Consider the following 22475-nt stretch of genomic DNA (forward strand, 5'->3'; position numbering starts at 1 on the left):
CCTCCCCCGTTCATGCTCTGTCTCTCTCTGTCCCAAAAATAAATAAACGTTGAAAAAAAAATTTAAAATATGAATGTTCAGAATCTTCGCAAAGATAAAGGAAGGAAGAATATTCCCCCCAAAGAACAATAAATTATGACACAATAGAGTGATAAATAAACAAGAAGAAGTATTTATAAAAATGAAACAACTGGAAATCCTGGAGGTAATAAATGATCACTGAAATGGAAAAATTGCAATACATAAGATAAATTCCACACTGGACACAGAGTGAGAATTAGTGAATTAGAAGATACCAGTAAGGAAACCACCTATTATAGTGCAGATAGAAGTATGAAAGGGCAGGGGGAAGATGATGGAGTAGGAAGATCCTAACCTCACCTCGTCCCACAGACACAACTAGATAACACCCACATCAGTGTAAATAACCCAGAAAACAACCTGAAGATTGGCAGAACAAACTGTCCACAGCTAAATATGGAGAAGAGGCCACATTGAAGAGGGTAGGAAGGGCAGAGACACGATTGGGAGTTAAATAGACCCACAAAGTTGTCCATGGGAAGAAGGAACACTGCAGGTGTGGAGAGGGGAGAGAAATGGACCCTCATACCAAGCACCCAAGGCACAGGATCCCACACAGGAAGACAAATAACCATATTTGGCTTTGAAAACTAGGGGGGCTTAGCTTCAATCAGGGGCTTAGCACCTGGAACTTTACAAAGTTAGAGGGCTCAGCTCTAGGAGAACTTGGGATGGGGGGTGAGAGGAAACACTCCCCACCTGTAAAGAGACAGTACCACAAACAACCCCACTGAGATATGGCATAGACACAGCAGTTTGAAAAACATCTGGGGGTATATGGGAAGATTTATTTACTAATATCATAGCATGTGCTGGAGGGGCAAAGATATTTAAGAGACTTCTCCAGGAGTAAAGGACGTGAGGGCTTCATTTCCCTCCTGCACCCCACAGCCTAGACACATGGATGCCTGCACAGTGCCAACATTCTCCACCTAACTTGCTAACCGTTTACCCAGTCCTCGCATTCCCTTGCTGACACACCACCTTCAGCGAGGCCTCAGCTTCCAGTCTCCTCCCACAGAAGACCTCCATAAACCTTGCTAACACTGTGCACCCTCCCATTTTCTCCTGTGGACCTGCCCCCTCCAATACACCCTTGGCCAGAGCCCACCCAAAGTGGTGCCACAAGCCTGGCAGTGTGCTAGCAGCCCTATCAGGGGCCAGTACCACTTCAGAGTGATTGCTGCCCCAGAGGGGGGGGAACATAACCACATAAACCAGTATGACTATTGCCCCAGAAGTGGGACAGACAGCTAGTCTGACTACAGGCCTACCCACTAATGAAAGCTTCTCGAGAGACACCACAGGGAAAATATCCAGCAGTTTGGTGCTACTGCATCTCTGGCAAAGGCTTGATCTGACTTGACTCGAACCCAAAGTGACCCTAGACTGGCCTAACAAAAACACAGGGGCCAAACCCTGCCCACAATAGGCAAAGAGAGCCATTGCAGATGACTGGATTATAGGCAAAAGTAGCTCAGCTACAACAATGGACACAGGAAACACACACAGGAGAAGCCTCTGAAGTACCAGATTCTGGTGAACATAGACATTGAACTTCTGGGTATTACTGTATCTCTTCTTTATAATGCACTGCTTTCAAGAGCAGGAGATGTAGCTGACCTTCCTAACATGTAGGAACAGGTACAGAGCATTAGACAAAATAGGGAGACAGAGGAATATGTCCCAAAATGAAAGAACAGGGCAAAATCACAGCAAGAGAGCTAAATGAAACAGAGATAAGTAATACGTGTGATAGAAAATTTAAAGTAGTGGTCATAAAGATACTCACTGGATTTGGGGATTTGAGAAAAGAGTGGAGGACTTCAGTAAGACCCTCAACAGAGATAGAAAACATAAAAGAGAACCCATAAGAGATGAAGAACTAAATAACTGAAATAAAAAATATACCAGATGCAATAAATAGTAGACTGGAGGAAGCAGAAGAGTAAATCAGTGACCTGGAGGACGGACTAATGGAAAGCAATAAAGCTGAATGAGAGAGAGAAAAAATAATAAATAATAATAAAATGAAAATAGACTTAGGCCACTCAGTGACACAATGAAGTATAATAACATCTCCTTATAGGGATCCCAGAAGGAGAAGAGAGAGAAAAGGGGGAAGAAAATTTAACTGAAGAAATAATAGCTGAAAACTTCCCAAATCTGGGAAAGGAAACAAATATAGAAGTCACAGAGAGGCCCCCACCCCCAAATCACCCCAAGGAGGTCCACACCAAGACACATAGTAATTAAAATGCAAAAAATACTGATAAAGAGATAATTTTAAAAGCAGCCAGAGAAAAGAAAACAGTTACATACAAGGGAAACGCCTTAAGGTTATCAGCTGATTTTTTAGCAGAAAACGTGCAAGCCAGAAGGGAGTGGCATGATATATTCAAAGTGCTGAAAGAAAAAACCTGCAACCAAGAATATATCCAGCAAGTCTATCATTCAGAATAGAAGAAGGGATGAAGATTTTCCCAAACAAAAGTTAAAGGAATTCATGACCAGGGTGCCTAAGTGGCTCAGTTACGCATCCAACTCTTGACTTCAGCTCAGTCATGATCTCATAGTTTGTGGGATCGAGCCCTGCATCAGCACAGAGTCTGCTTGGGATTCTCTCTCTTCTTCTCTCTCTCTCTCTCTCCCCTTTCCCATTCTGTCTCTCTAGAAATTAATTAATTAATTAATAAAAAAAAAAAAGAATTCATGACCTATAAACCAGCCCTACAAGAAATGTTAAAGGGGAATTTTTAAGTGGAAATGAAAGGGCATAAGAAGGAGTAGGAAAAGTAGGAAGCACAAAAGCAGTAAAATTAAGTATATCTATAAAAATCAGTCAAGGGATTCACAAACTAAAAGAATGTAAAGTATGGCAGTATATACAAAACATGGGGAGGAGAGGAGTAAAGAATGGGCTCAAACTTAAATGACCATCAATATAATATAGACTTCTACATGCATAAAATGTTATATATGAACCCAATGGTAACCACAAATCAAAAACCAGTAGTGGCTATGCAAAAAATAAAGAGAAAGGAATCTAAGTACATTACTGAAGAAAGCCAACAAACCATAAGAGAAAAGAGCATGAGAAGAATGGAACAGAGAACAACAACAATAAACCCATAAAAAAAGTTAAAAAAAATGTCATTACATATATACCTATCAATAATTACTTTAAATGCTCTAATCAAAAACATAGGATGATGGAATGGATAAAAAAGTAAGACCTGTCTATATGTTGCTTACAAGAGATTCATTTCAGACCTAAAGACACATGCAGACTGAAAGTGAAAATGGTAAATCATTTATGATATAAATAGAAATGAAAAGAAACCTGTGTAGCAATACTTAGACAAAATAGACTTTACAGTAGACTTTAAAAAGAGACAAAAAAGGACCCTATATAATCATAAACGGGATAGTCCAACAGGAAGACATAACAATTATAAATATTTATGCATCAAACATGGAAGTACCCAAATACATAAAACAGCTAATAACACAAATGAAGTAATCAATAGTAACACAATAATAGTAGGGAACTTTAAACCCCACTTATATCAATGGATAGATTCTCTAAACAGGAAAAAAGGAAACAGTGGCTTTGAATGACACTTTGGACGAGATGGATCTGACAGATATATGCAGAACATTTCCCCCTAAAACAGCAGAATGTGCATTCTTTTTAAGAGCACATGAAACATTCTCTAGAATAGATCACATATTTGGCCACTAAACAAGTCTCAACAAATTCAAAAAGATTGAAGTCATTCCATGCATTTTTTCCAACCACAATGCTATGAAACTAGAAATCAACAACAAGAAAAAATCTGGAAAGAACACAAATGTATGAAGGTTAAATAGCATGCTACTAACAGTGAATGGGTCAGCCAAGAAATTAAAGAGAAATAAACAAAATACATGGAAGCAAATGAAAATGAAAACACAACTGTCTAAAATCTTTGGGTGCAGCCAAAGTTATTCTAACAGAGAAGGTTATAGCAATATAGGCCTACCTCAAGACACAAACAAAAAAACAAACAAAAAAAACCCCCAAACACCTCAAATACACAACCTATCCTAATACCTGAAGGAGTTAGAAAAAGAACAAATAAAACCCCAAACCAGAGGGAGGAAGGAAATGATAAAGATTAGAGAGGAAATAAACAAAATGGAAACTAAAAGCAAACCCAAAAAAACAAAACAATAGAACAGATCAATCAAACTAGGAGCTGGTTCTTTGAAAAGATTAAAAAAATTGATAAACCTTTAGCCAGACTCATAAGAAAGAGGGAGGGAGAGGAGAGGGAGGGAGAGAAAGAGAGGGAGAGAGAGAGAGAGAGAGAGAGAAGTACAATAAAAAAAAAATCAGAAATGAAAAAGAAGAAATAACAACAGCACAGAAATACAAAAGATTATAAGAGAATATTATGAAAAATTATATGCCAACACACTGGACAACCTAAAGAAATGGATACATTCCTAGAAATTCCTAGAGACTCCCAAAATCAAATCAGGAAGAAATAGAAAATTTGAACAGACTGATTACCAGCAATGAAATTGAATCAGTAATCAAAAACTCCCAACAAACAAAAGTCCAGGATCAGATGGCTTCACAGGTGAATTCTACCAAGTATTTAAAGAAAAGTTAATACCTATTTTTCTCAAACTATCCCAAAAAATAAAAGAGGAAAGGATGCTTCCAAATTTGTCCTATGAGGCCAGCATTACTCTGATACCAAAACCAGATAAAGACACTACCAAAAAAAAAAAAAAGAGAGAACTACACACCAGTATCTTTGATGAACATAGATGCAAAAATCCTCAACAAAATATTAGCAAACTAAATCCAACAATACATAAAAAAAATCCTTCACCACAATCAAGTCGGATTTATTCCTGGGTTGCAAGTGTGTTTCAACATTCGCAAATCAATCAACCTGATCCATCACATAAATGAGAGAAAGGGTAAAAACCGTAGCATCATTTCAATAGACACATAAAAAGCATTTGACAAACTACAACATCCATTCATGATAAAAACCCTCAACAAAGTTTAGAGGGAACATACTCAGCATAATAAAGGCCATATACGAAAAACCCACAGCTACCATCACACTCAATGGTGAAAAACTGAGAACTTTTTCCCTAAGACCGAAATAAGACAAGGATGTCCACTCTCACCATCAACATAGTACTGGAAGTCATAGCCACACCAATCAGACAAAAAAAGAAATAAAAAGCATCCAAATTTGCAAGGAAGAGGTAAAACTTCCACTATTTGCAGATGACATTATACTATATATATAGAAAACCCTAAAGACTCCATGAGAAAACCCTACTAGAACTGATCAATAAATTCAAATAGGTTGAAGGATACAAAATCAATATGCAGAAATTGGTTGTATTTTATATGCTAATAATGAAGAAGCAGAAAGAGAAATCAAGTAAACATTTACAATTTCACCAAAAATAATAAAATACCTAGAAATAAGTTTAACCAAGGAGGTGAAAGACATATATTTTAAAAACTATAAAACACTGATCAAAGAAATTGAAGAGATACAAACAAATGGAAAGATATTTTATGCTTAAGAGTTGGAAGAACAAATACTGTTAGAATGTCCATACTACCCAAACCAACCTATTAAATTTAATACAATCTCTATCAAAATGCCAACAGCATTTTACACAGAACTAGGACAAATAATCCTAAAATTTGGAACCACAAAAGACCCCAAATTGCCAAACCAAACCAATCTTGAAAAAGAACAAAACTGGAGGCATCACAATCCCAGGTTTCAAGATATACTACACAACTATAGTAATCAAAATAGTATGGCACTGGCACAAAAATAGACACACAGGTAAATAGAACAGAATAGAAAGCCCAGAAATAAACCCACAATTATATGGTCAAGTAATCTTTGACAAAAGAGGCAAGAATAGACAACAGGAAAAAGGCAGTCTCTTCAACAAATGGTGTCAGGAACACTAAACAGCTACATGCAAAAGAATGAAACTGAACCACATTCTTACACTATATACAAAAATAAACTTGAAATGGATTTAAGACCTAAATTAGAGACCTGAAACCACAAAAATCCTAGAAGAGAGTGTGGCAGTAATTTCTGTGACATCAGCTGTAGCAACATTTTTCTAGACATGTCTCTTGAGACAAGGGAAACAAAAGCAAAAATCAACTATTGGAACTATGTACAAGTAAAAAATACTGCCCAATGAAAGAAACAATCAGAAAAACTAAAAGACAACCTATTCGATGGGAAAAGATATTTGCAAATGATATATCAGAGAAGGGGTTAATATCCAAAATACACAAAGAACTTATACAACTCAACACCAATAAAACAATCCAATTAAAAAGTGGGCACAAGACATGAACAGACATTTATCCAAACAAGACATGGATGGTCAACAGAGACACGAAAAGATGCTTAACATCAGTAATCATTAGGAAAATGCAAATCAAAACCACAATGAGATATCACCTCACACCTGTCAGAATGGCTAAAATCAAAAACACATGAAACAAGTGTTGTTTCATATATGGAGAAAAGGGAACCCTTGTGCACTGTTGGTGGGTATGCAAACTGGTGCTGCTTCTGTGGAAAATGGTATGGAAGTTCCTCAAAAAATTAAAAATAGAATTATCTTATGATCCAGTCATTGCACTACTGGATATTTACCCAAAGAATATGAAAACACTAATTTGAAGGGATCAATGTACCCCTATGTTTATAGGAACATTATTTACAATAGCCAAATTATGGAAAAAGCCTGATAGATATGAGTGGATAAAGAAGATGTAGTATATATATATATATATATATATATATATATATATATATATACAATGGCATATTATGCAGCCATAAAAAAGAATGAAATCTTACCATTTGCAACCACATGGATGGAGCTAAGCGAAATAAGTCAGTAAGAGAAAGACACGTATATAATTTCACTCATATGTGGAAATTAAGGGGGGAAAAAAAAAGAAAAAAAGAGAGAAACCAAAAAAACAGACTCTTGACTATAGAGAACAAATTGGTGGTTTCCAGAAGGGAGATGGGTAAAGGATGAGTGAAATAGGTGAAGGGAATTAAGAGTACACTTATTTTTATGAGCAATGAGTAATGTATAGAATTGTTGAATTGCTATGTTATACATCTTAAACTAACATAGCACTTGTATGTTAATAAACAAATAAATTAAAATCCTAAAAAAAAGGGTATGAAAAGACCCTTAAAAGATGTGGATAATAGCATATGTAAAAGGAACTCTAGAAGAGGAAATAACAGAGAGCCAATATTAAAGAGATAATAACTAAATATTTTCTAGAATTGAATAAAGACATGAATTCTCAGTCTAAAAGTACACATGATGGACTAAAAATAAATCCATACCTAGACACACTGTGGTTGTATTGAAACATACAAGGTATAAGGGAAATTGTTTTAGATATACCAGAGTGAGAAAAGCCCAAATCACTTTAGAAAAAAGGAATTTCTCTTATACCATCAGCAGGCCACTCACGAACAACAGGAAAGGCAATGAGGGAAAATTCAGCGTTCAGATGGATTTTAAAAATCTAGTTTTAAAAATGTCATATAATGGCAAAAACAATGATGAACTGAGTTTATGTTACACCGTCTTCTCCCCATTTTCTGATCCTTGTCAGTGGACCTGCAACCAAAGGATACCTCAGGTTGAACAGCTAGAACTAGCTTACCTACTCAGCTGGTTAGCGGTTCTTAACTGGGGGGAAATTTTGCCTCTCAAGGGATGTTTGCAATCTCTGGAGACATCTTGGATTCCCAGGACTTGGGAGGTGCCCCTTGCATTTAGTACGAAGAGTCCAGGGAAACTGTGAGACATCCTAAAATACATATTAAAAGACATCCTAAAATACATGCCTCAAGAAAGAATCATCCCATCCAAAATGTGGATAGTGTCCTGTTGAGAAACCCCGAGTTAGAATAAAGCATGAAACATCATGACTCCCCAAACTAGGAAAATATATTGATTAATTAACTACGGATTATCAAAAACATTAGCAATATGTAAAAAATAGGAATAAATTCTAGCAACAGGGATGATTTGTGAGTGGTAAGGTCTTTCTCATTAAGGAGGATAACGAAATAATAATTTGTGACTTTATTAAACACGTGAAGTTAAGAATGTTCGTTAAAAATTTGGGGGAAGTTGCTTGCCTGGCTGGCTCAGTCAGTAGAACATGTGACTCTTGATCTCAGGGTGGTGAATTCACACCCCGTGGTGGGCATGGAGCCTACTTAAAAAAAATGGGGGTAACAGTCAAAATAATAGAAAATCATCTGCAGTTTCCACCTTGCAAATGAAGAAAAGTAGGATGATAGTCAACTTTATTAATTTAGCAAGAGGCAAGAAAAGAGGGACAATGAAGGAAAAAGTGTGGAAAAGAAAACACAAAATAAGATAGAAATAAGCTTAAATATACTAACAGGTACAAAAAATGAAAAGGATTAGTCTCACTTATTATGGACCTCGAAAACACAGTGTATAGTGATATATAAAGGTTGATGATACTATTTGTGTAGAGATTATATTTTTAAATGAATGTTATTAATGGATAATGCATGCAGAGTAAATATTTAGAAACATGAATGGAAAATATACATACCACCTTCAGGACAGTGGTTTGTTTTGGGGTGGGAAAGAGAGAAATGACACTGGAAGAAGAGAATATGGAAACTTTAGCCTTCTCTGAAATGTTTTATTTGAAAAAGAGGAAAAATTTGAAGCCAGTATGGAGAAGATGTTAACAACATTTGGGTAGTGGGTACACAAGTGTTCATTATGTTAGCCTTCATACTTTTCTAAATATTTAAAGTATTAAAAAATTCATTAGAAATTAATTGAAAATGGAATAAAACAGTCCCAAGAAAAGACAATAAAAGGCAGCATTTTGACAGACTTTTAGAAGTGAGCTTGCATTTTTTATGATGACATTTCTTTGAAAATTTAGTTTCATTACGTGTTAAAAATGTCTAGTAATTATTGTAGACTACTGTATTTCATTGTATATTATTCCATTTCTATCAGATAGTCATAGAACAAATAACATAATAATTTATATGAAATAAACCAACAAATTGATAAATAAATACATTCATAAATCAGTAAACACATAAATAAAACCTCTCGAAGTTCTCCCGTAAGAATGCAGGGTCTGTAGGACACAGTGGGAGGAAATTATAAACATGACATGTATAATGGGGAGAAGTCTGCTCCTGTCCCAGCTTTGCCACGTGGAACTGTGGGTGTGTCGCTTAACCACCAGACCTGATTCCTTGTAAAAACTAAAAGACATGAATAATACTTGCCTGATATGGTTGAAATAAGGAGGAAAGCGCCGTGGAAAGTTTAACAGGCAGAGTAAGGTATCTGAAATAGGAGAAGCAAGCTGAACTGAGTTGGCTATGCAAATTCAGGTAGGGGAAATGGGAATAGAATGCATATACCCCAAATGGTGGAGTGTGGAGAGGGGAGATGCTTGTAGAGGAACATTTCTACTCCCTATTTGATGTGTACCTTAGGCTAAAGCAGACTAAAGCTAATTGCAAGCATTCTCTCCCAGAGGGCATCTCCCTACCTGCTGCTACAATTGGGTAAAAGGCAATGATGCATGACGGGTCAGTAGGAAATCGACACTCATTGGAGCAGTTGGCTGATGAATACAGATAGGCCATGTGTTTTTTATACATATAATAAACCTGACAAATGTATCAGTGGAAAGTATGCTGAGAAGGGTAATTGCTTTAGAGGCCACATCTCCAAATACTGGCCCAATCTGGAGATGTTAGCATAACTATTGTCTCCTGATACCTGGGGAGGTGGTAGGCATATTTGCCATAGGCTAAATGAGTTCCCAGATTCTCCGGTCACCATCAATCTAACAGTTACTGCCATGTTGGTCCCTCTGGCAGTTGGGCAGCAAGTTATATTGGTTTAATATAGTTCGGAAATCTGTAACACTTTTCATTTTCCTATGTATCCCAAAGCATTTAGTGCTTAAAGAAATGAAGTCAGAATTTTCTCAGAACTATAATTGGAGCAGCAGAGAAGAAAACGAACTCCAATAGCTGCAATGCATATCGAAAGAGGTCTCTAGAAGTCCCTAGTGGTCCATAAAAAAGATGCCTAGATAAAAGCTATCATTCCCCAAAACAACAACTGCAACAATAACAACAAACAGCATTTTTTGAATGATTACTATGTGGCATGCACTTTACTGAATGCTTTAGATGGGTTATCTCATTTATACCTCACAACAACCCTATTAGGTAGTTATTACTATCGTACTGATTCTAAAGTTTATTTATTTATTTTGAAAGAGAGAGTGCACAAGCAAGTGGAGGAGGGGCAGAGACAGGGAGAGAATCCCAAGCAGCCTCCATGCTCAGTGCAGAGCCCAACTCAGGGCTTGATCTCACGCACCATGAGATCATGACCTCAGTTGGACAGAGGCTTAACTGACTGGGCCACCCAGGCACCCCTATACTGTTCTATACATGAGGACACTGAGGCTAAGAGATCACATAACTAATAATGAATAGAATGGGAATTTCAAGCCCAATTAGTGAATTTCCAGAGCCTGAGCTCTTAAACACTATTTTAGTGTGTTTTATTTTTTTAATTTAAAAAATTTATTTATTTATTTATTTATGTACTTATTTGTTTTTAATAATAATTATTATTTTTAAAATATACTTTATTGTCAAATTATCTAACACACAGTGTATACAGTGTGCTCTTGGCTTTGGGAATAGATTCCCATGATTCATTGCTTACATACAACACCCAGTGCTCATCCCCACAAGTGCCCTCCTCAATGTCCATCACCCATTTTCCCCTCCACCATCCCCCTAATCCACCCTCGGTTTGTTCTCTGTATTTAAATTAAAAAAAATTTTTTTTACACTTATTTATTTTTGAGAGACAGAGAGAGACAGAGCACAAGTGAGGGAGGAGCAGAGAGAGAAGGAGACACAGAATCCGAAGCAGGCTCCAGGTTCCAAGATGTCAGCATAGAGGCCGATGCGGGGCTCGAACCCACAAACTGTGAGATCATGACCTGAGCTGAAGTCGGATGCTTAACTGACTGAGCCACCCAGGCACCCCTGTTCTCTGTATTTAAGAGTTTCTTATGGTTTGCCTCCCTCTCTGTTTGAAACTATTTTTTCCCCTTCCCTTCCCCTATGGTCTTCTGTTAACTTTCTCAAATTCCACATATGAGTGAAAACATATATCTCTCTTTCTCTGACTGACTTATTTCACTTAGCACAATACCCTCCAGTTCCATCCATGTTGCAAATGGCAAAATTTCATTCTTTCTCATTGCTGAGTAGTATTCCATTATATATATATATATACATACATATATATATGTATGTATATATGTATATAATATATAATTCCATTTTATATATATAAATTTATATAATATGTATATATATACATATATATTATATATATGTATATATATACATATATATTATATACATACATATATATACATATATATATACATATACACACACACACACACACACACACACACCACACCTTCTTTATCCATTCATCAGTTGGTGGACATTTGGGCTCTTTCCATAATTTGGCTATTGTTGATAGTGTTGCTATAAACATTGGGGTACATGTGCCCCTATGAATCAGAACTCCTGTATCCTTTGGATAAATTCCTAGTAGTGCTATTGCTGGTCATAGGGTTATTGTATTTTTAATTTTTTTTAATTAAAAAAAATTTTTTTTAACATTTATTTATTTTTGAGACAGAGAGAGAGAGAGAGCATGAACAGGGGAGGGTCAGAGAAAGAGGGAGACACAGAATCTGAAACAGGCTCCAGGCTCTGAGCTGTCAGCACCAAGCCCGACGTGGGGCTTGAACCCACGGACCGCGAGATCATGACCTGAGCCGAAGTCGGACGCTTAACCAACTGAGCCACCCAGGCGCCCCTCTATTTTTAATTTTTTGAGGAAGCTCCACACTGTTTTCCAGAGTAGCTGCACCAGCTTGCATTCCCACCAACAGTGCAAGAGGGTTCCCGCTTCTTCACATCCTCCCCAACATCTGTTGTTTCCTGAGTTGTTAATTTTAGCCACTCTGACAGGTGTGAGGTGGTATCTCAAGGTGGTAAGCAGAGTTAATACCTATTCTTCTCAAGCTATTTCAAACAATACAAATGGAAGGAAATCTTCCAGACTCATTCTATGAAGCCAGCATTACCTTGATTCCCAAACCAGAGATCCCAATAAAAAGGAGAATTACAGGCCAATATCCCAGATGAACATGCATGCAAAAATTCTCAACAAGATACTAGCAAATTGAATTCAACAGTATATTAAAAGAATTATTCATCATGATCAAGTGAGATTCATTCCTGGGCTGCGGGGCTGGTTCAGTATTCACAAATCAATCAGTGTGATATATCACATTAATAGAAGAAAGGTAAGAACCATATGATCCTGTTAATAGATGCAGAAAAAACATTTGACAAAATACAGCATCATTTCTTAACAAAACCCTTAAGACAGTCGGGATGGAAGGAATATAGCTTAACATCATAAAAACCATATATGAAAGGCCCACAGCTAATATCATCCTAAACGCGAAGAAACTGAGACCTTTCCCTCTGAGATCAGGAACATGACAAGGATGTCCACTCTTACCCCTGTTGTTTAACATAGTTTTAGAATGCCTTGCCTCAGCAATCAGACAACAAAATGAAATAAAAGGCATCCAAATTGGCAGAAAAGACAAACTTTCACTTTTTGCAGATGACATGATACTCTACATGGAAAACCCAAAAGACTCCACTAAAAAACTGCTAGGACTGATAAATGAATTCAGCAAAATTGCACGATATAAAATCTCTTTTCTCTTTCTGTTGCTTCATTTTTGATGTACAGAAATCGGTTGCATTTCTATACATCAAAAATGAAGCAACAGAAAGAGAAATCAAGGAATTGATCCCATTTACAACTGCACCAAAAGCCATAAAATACCTAGGAATAAACTTAACCAAAGAGGTAAAAGAGCTGTCTGCTGAAAACTATAGAAGGCTTTGAAAGAAATTGAAGAAGACACAAAGAAATGGAAAAAAATTCCATGCTCGTGGATTGTAAGAACAAATATTGTTAAAATGTTCATACTACCCAAAGCAATCTACACATTCAATGCAATCCCAATCAAAATTGCACCAGCATTCTTCTCAGAGCTAGAACAAACAATCCTAGAATTTGTATGGAACCACAAAAGACCCTGAATAGCCAAAGTAATGTTGAAAAAGAAAACCAAAGTTGGAAGCATCACAATCCTGGACTCGACTACAAAGCTGTAATCATCCAGACAGTATGGTATTGGCACAAAAACAGACACATAGATCATTGGAATAGAATAGAGAACCCAGAATTGGACCCACAAATGTATGGCCAACTAATCTTTGACAAAGCAGGTAAGAGTATCCAATGAAAAAAAGACAGTCTCTTTAGCAAATGGTGTTGGGAGAACTGGACAGCTACATGCAGAAGAATGAAACCAGACCACTTTCTTACACCATACCCAAAAACAAATTCAAAATGGATGAAATTCCTAAATGTGAGACAGGAAACCATCAAAATCCTAGCAGAGAAAACAGGCAACAACCTCTTTGACCTCAGCCACAGAAGCAACTTCTTACTTGACACGTCTCCGAAGGCAAGGGAAATAAAAGCAAAAATGAACTATTGGGACCTCAGCAAGACAGAAAGCTTCTGCACAGCAAAGGAAACAATCAACGAAACTAAAAGTCAACCGACAGAATGGGAGAAGATAGTTGCTAATGACATATCAGATAAAGGGTTAATATCCAAAATCTATAAAGAACTTACCAAACTCAACACCCCAAAAACAAATAATCCAGTGAAGAAGTGGGCAGAAGACATGAGTAGACACATTTCCAAAGAAGACATCCAGATGGCCAACAGACAAAAGATGCTCAACATCGCCCATCAACCGGGGAAATATTTTTGTGTGTTTTAGACACCAACCAGTCAAACATCTTCATGACTTGTGCCAAATCCACCTACCACTGGAATAATTATTTATTAAATATTTCCCCTATTTCCCCCCTCCAACTTTCAAAAAGAATTATAGCTAAAACCACACAAACATATGGTTTAATGAAGGCAAACACCTTTGTAATCACCAACTAGGTCAAGAAATAGAAATTTGCTACCCACCTCAGAACCTCCTCTCTTCTCCCTTCACAAGTAACCATTATCTTGAGTTTTGGGGTGTTTCATTATAGTTTTATCACCCCAGTGTGTGTCCCTGGATATAATAATTTAGTCTTGCTCTTTACAAAAACATTCTATGTCTCTTAGGCATTGTTTAAATCTCTGGTTCCTCCCTCTGTCCTTTTATTTGGCATGCAATTTATTTGTCATAGATCTGAGCTGATTGCCTTGTAGAGTTTTAGTCAGTCTGGATTTCGCTGATTGCATACTCATGGTGCAGTTCAACATGTTCCTCCATCTCCCATATAGTCTGTAAATTTACTACTGGATCCAGAGGCTTGATTCGACTCACTCAATCCACTTGGCAAAACTATAGGTCTTGGTGTGCTCTTTCACTCGCAGGCACAGAATACCTATTTCAAATCCTAGATACCTCAATTCATTAGATGATACAAAGTGACAATATTCCGTTATTTCCTTCTTTGAAAATGACCAATTAGGTTTTGTTTTTCTTTATAATTATGAACTCTTAGATTGAAACATATTTGAAGGGTTTAAATCTGCTGCAATATTATACTTAACGAAGCTCAAATTTCTTTATTTGGCTTAGGAGCCTGTTCAATTTGGCTTCTGGGTTCTTTTGTGATGAGCTTATCAGTGTTTGATAGCTTTCTTGATATCTGGTATGAAAAATATCCCAAGATTATGTCACATTATGGGCAATAATTTCAGTGTAACAATGACTATGACACTCTTTCTGGTGTTTGACTGCTAACAGGTTTCAAGTCCTCTTCTTTCCTTCTTGCCTTACATCTGAGTTAGCTGATAATGAAGCTTACATTGTTCCCTCTCTTGGCATGGGTGGAAAGTTCAAACAGTGCAAACTCCACGCTGTGCATGGAGCCCTCATTCCAGCCTCCCCCCTGCCCACCAAAAAACTATGCTAGTTGCCTGTCTTTACTCTCTCAAGACATGTTTGCACTTGTTGAGAACTTGCCCTGCACTCCCCAGAAGGCTTCATTATGTTAGTAATAAACTTGTTCATACCCTTTCTGTGTATTTATGGCATTATCATTTTTGACAACTGACCTATTAATTGGAAAGAGGTCCATTCCATCTCTGAGGGATGACCTAAACTCTCAAAATAATAATAATATCACCATCAAAATTATTACTAAGAGGCATTAAAATTGTTATGTGCAGTAGTCCCTCCTGATCCATTGGGGATATGTTCCAAGACCCCTGGTGGATGTCTGAAACTGCAGATAGTACCGAATCCTATGTATAGTATATTTTTTCCTATACACGCGTATCTATGATAAAGCTTAATGCATAAATTAGGCATAGCAAGAGATTAACAACAATGACTAAAAATAAAATTGAATAATTAAAATATTGTACTATAATAAAAGTTATGTAAATGTGAGCTCTCTCTCAAAACATCTTATTGTACTGTACTCACCCTTCTCATGATGATGTAAGATGATAAAATGGCCATATGATGAGGTGAAGGGAGGTGAATGAGGTAGGCATTGTGATGTAGCATTAAGTTACTATTGACCCGATGGTACAGGAAGAGGATTGATCGTATGCTTCCAGACCAGGGTTGACCATGGGTAATGGGAATAGTGGAAAACAAAACTGTAGATAAGGGGGCACTACTGAATATGCATTACCCATTTTCTTCACCTCCCCCCTCCCATTTTTTGCAGTTACACTTTATGTACATTATATTCATTTCATACAATACTTTTTCTTTCTAAGCCCTCATGTAAGTTGTAGTTGTTCAAGTAACTATATTTTCTGATGCAGTCCTTGTGTGAAAGTTGTTCTGGCCATTTCGGTTTTCTGAGTTTGTTCTCTACTAAGCATTTCTCAGGAAGTGCTCATGAGAACAATATCCCCTGGGTTCTTGTGCGTTACTAACAATTTGTGCTCTTCATGATTGAAGGTTAGTTTTGTGTGATATAAAATCCTTGGGTCAGGTTTTCTTTCCTTGTTTGTATTACTAATGTTCCTTCATTGCCTTCTACTAATTTCTGAGTTCAAGCATGTATTTTTTTAAAAATAAGTTTATTGAGATGTAATTTACATGTAATAAAACTCACCAGTTCTAAGTTTCTTGAATTTATTGAGAAGATTGCTTTGTTCTTATGTTATCTTGTATATCATTTTTGAGAGGCTGGAGACTAACGGTATCCACTCATTGTAAGTAACTTGGTTTTTTGTCTGGCAAAAAGCCTTGCTGGCAAAAATCAAATGATAAGCTAATTTTCTTTCTTTTCTGAGTCACTTGCTGTTTTCATCTAGTTATTGCTCAAAATTGTTTTCTTTTTAAAAATAAAGTATCTGTACAAAAACGTCTTGTTCATGGTCATTCTAAATTGATGCTCTCCGATATGAGTTGTGCTTTTTCAATATTTGATCAAATATTACTTTTTTTAATTACAGGAAAATTTCCTTGGATTATAATTTTTATATTTGTACTTATATTTATATTATTTCCTTTATTTTTCTTCTTTAGGTATTCTTATTTTTTTATGTTTATATTTATATTACCCTTGCTTTCATTTTCTTCTTCAGGGATTCTTATCTGTGTACAAAATTTTGTTTTGCCTAGCTTCAACATTTATCTGTTTATCACATTTTTTTCTCCTTCTTGCATTCTATTTGATTTAAAATTTTGGTCTCCTTTCATCTTCTATTTATTCTAAGGATTTATCTTTTATATTTATTCACCCATGGATTCTTTCTTGTTTAGTCCTCATTTCTGAGGTAATTTCTCCTTTTGTATGTTACTATTTTATATTACCTCATTTTGAGTTTCTTTTTAGTTCTGATTTATGTTATTCTTTAGTCTCTTTTCTAAATCACTTTAAAAAAATTTTTTTAACATTTTTATTTGTTTTGACTGTCGGCACAGAGCCTGATGCGGGACTCTAACCCACGAGCCATGAGACCATGACCTGAACCAAAGTCTCAACCAAATGAGCCACCCAAGCACCCCGAGATAGACTTTTGAAATTCACAGAGCTCTTTCTTCTGTGGTTTTGTGTAGTGTTAAAACACACACACACACACACACACACACACACACACACACAGTTTGTTGCCAGAGGCCTCCTGGCTATGTTACTCCTCCCTAATTTCATCTGGAACTTTTTAAAATTTTTATCTCTATTTTCCTTATCCTGTTTTATTTTAATTCCATTCTGGCAGTTTTCAACCCTCTGTTGGTAGAGATCTTTAGGGCAGTTTTCAGAGTTTATAGAAACCCATCTTCTCCGTTCCCTTTGAACATACTGCCACTTGCTTGCACTCACCCACAACTGAGAGGGGAAAATATCATCCTGTTCAGCTGCTTTTGTCAAACTGGCCTTCCATGCTTTCCAGTCAACACTTGTTAGTTATTTTGGGGTTCTCCTCATGTTGTCCATGCAGTTTTGGTTTTGCTATCTAGTTACATTCTTTGTTTTAATGTGAAGATTCAGGAAGACTTAAAACAAAACAAAACAAAACAAAACAAACTATGTCATTACTGCCTTCTGATTTTCCCAGAATCTTCTACTAACTTTTTTGTTTTGAGTTCCATTTTTGAAAAACTATATGTATTGAGGTGACATTTACATGTAAAAATTCACCAATTTTATGTTTCTTGAGTTATTGGAAATGTTGCTTCATTGTTGACTTGCTTTGTGTATTGTTTTTGAGAATGCAGAGGCTGACTTGGTATCCATTCATTGTAAATGATATAGTCTTTATGTCTGGAGTCCCAGAAATTTTTTTTTCATTAAATTCATTGTCTGAATAATTAGAATCAAGTTTTTTGAGGTACACTGTAGGCTTTTTCAATATGTAAATTTAGTCCTTTTTTATTTTTGGAAAATTTTCTTGCATTATTTAGAAATCTTTATTTTGGGCTTCTGTCTTGCTATTTTGCTCTAGGATCTCCAATTATACATATGTTGGGTATTCCTTGCTGGTCTTCTATGTATCACTTTGTCCCTAATACTTTTTACATAATTCTTTCTTTTCTTTTCTTTGCTTTCTCTGGGCTATTTTTTATTTCTGCTATCAATTTTATTCAGTATATTTCGATCAAATCTATTTTCACCTGAGCACTTCATAATTTAATCTTCATTTCTGAGATTTTTTTCTTTTACTTCCATTTATTTCTTTGAGTTCAGCCAACTTTTGTTTTCTATCTTTTTCTATCTTTTTTTTCTCTCTTTCCCATTTCTGTAATGAGGTTCAATTCCTGGTTGAAACAAGTCTTTCTTCTGCAAATGCTCTTTAAATCAATTTCACAGTGCTTGGGTGGTTCAGTTGGTTAAGCATCTCACTCTTTGTTTCAGCTCAGGTCATGATCTTGTGGTTTTGTGAGTTCAAGCCCCATATTGGGTTCTGTGCTGGCAGTGCAGAGACTGCTTGGGATTCTCTCTCTCCCTCTCTCTCTGCCCTTGCCCCAGTCATACTGTCTCTGTCTCTCTCAAAATAAATAAATAAACTTAAAAAAACTAAAAAAAAATAAATTATTTCCTATTGGACTACTTACTGTGTTACAGTTTTCCTCCACTTCATGGTTGATTGTTGGGGAAGGAATTTTTTTTTTTATCATTTTAGAAGTTTGATTCTCAATTTCCATTTTCTTCTTTTTTTAAGTTTATTTATTTATTTTTGAGAGAGAGAGAGAGAGAGAGAGAGAGAGAGAGAACACATGCAGGAAAGGGACACACACACACACAGAGAAAGGGAGACAAAGAATCTGAAATAGTCTCCAGGCTCTGAACTGTCAGTGCAGAGCCCGATGCGCATCTGAACCCACGAACCGTGATATCATGACTTGACGCTTAACTGACCGAGCCACCCAGGTGTCCCTCCATTTTCTTATTAGAGCAGCTTTGCTTGATGTTTTCTGATATTTACTGTTAATTTTAAATATCTTGGAAATTTCCTAGATTAAAAATATTAAGGATGTTTGTATGGAGGAATGAAAAGAGCTGTTTAGCTTGATAAGTCTCTTTACATTTCTTTTGTACTGTGAAACCCACTTTCTTTAACTAGTGGTGTCTATTTGGGGAGAGAAAGCTTCTGGTTTTCTGCGTGTATCCTCTATTATTTCTGAGGAGCTCTTATTTTAACTGCTTGCTTACTACTTTCCCTTAACCATCAAGCCACTCCAAGGGACACTATATCAGTCAGGGTCCAGTCAGTGCATCAATAACTGGAAATTGGAAATTTGAACTTAGTATAAAGAATGGTTAACTAGTGATAGGTAATTGATGACTAAAAGAGATAAAAGAGGTCTCTAAGGGTTCCAGAAGTAGCAAGTTAAAGAAATCAACTTTACTTCTGGCAGAGAGAGAATGGCCATAAAGGAACTAAGGACTTAGGGGACACCTGGGTGACTCAGTCGGTTAAGCACCCGACTCTTGGTTTCGACTCAGGTCATGATCTTACAGCTTCATGGGTTCCAGCCCACATCGGGCTCTGCATTGGCAACACAGAGCCTGCTTGGGATTCTCGCTCTCTCCCTGCCCCTCCTTCATTTGTGCTGTCTCTGTCTCTCTCAAAACAAACAAACAAAATAATAAACTTAAAAAAAGAATCTCAAAAAAAAAAAAAAAAAAAAGGAAACTAAAGACTTGGAACATCTTCATCCCCATGAACATGAGATTCAGACTTGTTTAAAGAGAGACACACAGCTCGAATGTGATGACAAAACTTGCCAGATGACATGGGTCAAGTGGGATACAATTGCCTGAAGGTGTAGCTGAAGCTGCTGGAAGTGGTCCACTGGAGGCACCCAGAATCAGCTCCTAGGTAGGATGGCTTGAGGATGCATTTGGAGCTACCATGGACGTAGTCCACTGGAGTGGGTCAGAGTGGCTGAGGGCATACCCAGAGGCCCACTAGGCTACAATGCTGAATTAAAAAAAAAAAAATTGAAAGTGAATGCCCCTCTATGTAAAGAGAGATTTCATACTATTCTTCCTGTCTGATCTCATACTCTAATAAACTTTTCCTGCTGCTCACTTAAAACAAACAAAAAGATGCACTAGAGTCTAGAAGAGATATACCCTCATGCGGCTATCACCGCGAAGGGATACTCCAGCACCCTGTGTTTATAAAGCTTTATATTGTGCCAATTGGCAAAGGAGACATGTTTATAGGGTTTAACTTCTATATCACAAAGCAGGGCAAGGAAGGGTGGGTGTGGACCTGGGAGACAATACATTGATAATTGGTACAGAGACCTTCTTTCCCAAGTTGTCCTGTCTCGCAGAGCTGTGCCTTCCCAATATTGCTATGTTTGAAACTGTACCTTTTCAAACCCTTATTTTCAGTTCCCAGTTGCTGGTAGTCTTATCTACTATCTCAGACCTTTTCTCAGTATTTCTGAGCTTAAGATGGGATCCTCTCTTTCTGGATGCCCATTAGCATGTGTTCTGCAATCCGTAGGACATCGCTCTCTTTTTTTCGTTATAGTCTCCCCCTGAATCTCTGTCTATATCTCTAGAACTCTGGTATGACCAATAGACATGGCTTTGCTAGTTTCAGATGTTTATTTTGCCACTTATTTGTAAAATAAAACGTGTTGCTTTCTTCTAGTCCCAGATGTTTATTTTCCTATTTCCATCTACAATAAAATTTGTAGCTTTTTTTTTTTTATGTCAGTAAGCTATTAGTGTATAAGAAATCACTTAAATGGTATGTTGCCGCAAGCTTTTATTTTTTGCTTCTCCATCTTTGAGTCTACTGAGAGTTGACTGATCTAGGCCTGATTTGATTGGGTTTGGTTACAACTGCAGGTTGGGTTCAGGTCTACTCTGTGTGCCTTTCATTCTCCTTGAATTAGTAGCTATGCAAGGCATGTTATTTTATTTTATTTTTTTAATTTTTTTTTCAACGTTTATTTATTTTTGGGACAGAGAGAGACAGAGCATGAACGGGGGAGGGGCAGAGAGAGAGGGAGACACAGAATCTGAAACAGGCTCCAGGCTCCGAGCCATCAGCCCAGAGCCCGACGCGGGGTTCGAACTCCCGGACCGCGAGATCGTGACCTGGCTGAAGTCGGACGCTCAACCGACTGCGCCACCCAGGCGCCCCAAGGCATGTTATTTTTATGACAAAAGACAGGAGTGCAAGAAATCGAGGTCCTCTATGAGAACACATTTCAGTTCTCTCCTTGCAATATATCCCATTGACAAAGAAAGGCATATGAATGAATCCAAGATCAGTGGGGCCAAAAAAAAATGTGTTTTTCCATGAATGTTGGGAGAGATGGGAAATGAATACTTGTTGAACACTAATATCACTTACCATAGGTCTTAAATAAATATCTATATCCCTCCTATACTCAAAATATACTCAGTGTTATCCCAAGAGCCCCAAAGTCTTATCAAATCATGGCATATGGCATGAAAACTAGGATTTCATGATCTGTCTCAAAGTTGGTGTGGCTCCTCTTGATGCAGAGAACCTTGACCTAAGAAGACAAATTGCCATCTACCACCATTCTCCATGTGCCCCATATACAAAGGTGGACAGGAAGAGATTCTGGTGGATTAGAGACGGGCTAACTGCACTCTAATTAACTAACTTCATTCTAAACATTCTAACTTTAAATTGGCAAGAATAGCAGTCACATAGCACTTAGTCACATGTCCATGGAAATTCTGAAGTTCTGCTGGGCAAATTTCGGATTCTGCTACAGTGGGGCTAGAAATATCCCTCCATAGGTTCTGTAGGAGTAGTTGTAGGTCCACTGTTCCTCATTATACTTGGCTCCAACTTTTGAGAGTTCCTTCTTGTTTTATTATTTCATTATTATTGACACAAGGGCCCAGAGTCACACACATTGGTTTTTCTTCTTGATACACATTTCTCTCTTTCTGGACTTAAAATTGCGGTAAATTTGAACACGACATGCTTCTGTGGGTTCATGTTCTCAAGCTTTCTAGCTCTCCTTGTGTTGAAAGGATCTATTGGAGCGTACCTTCATTTCTTCAGTGATAGAAGCAAGCATTATAGCCACACCTTTGATTTGATCTTTATCCTGAGGTCATGTTTCAACTGGAAACCCCTGG

This window comes from Lynx canadensis, chromosome B4 (genome assembly GCF_007474595.2).
Source record: "Lynx canadensis isolate LIC74 chromosome B4, mLynCan4.pri.v2, whole genome shotgun sequence".
In the NCBI taxonomy this organism is placed as follows: Eukaryota; Metazoa; Chordata; class Mammalia; order Carnivora; family Felidae; genus Lynx; species Lynx canadensis.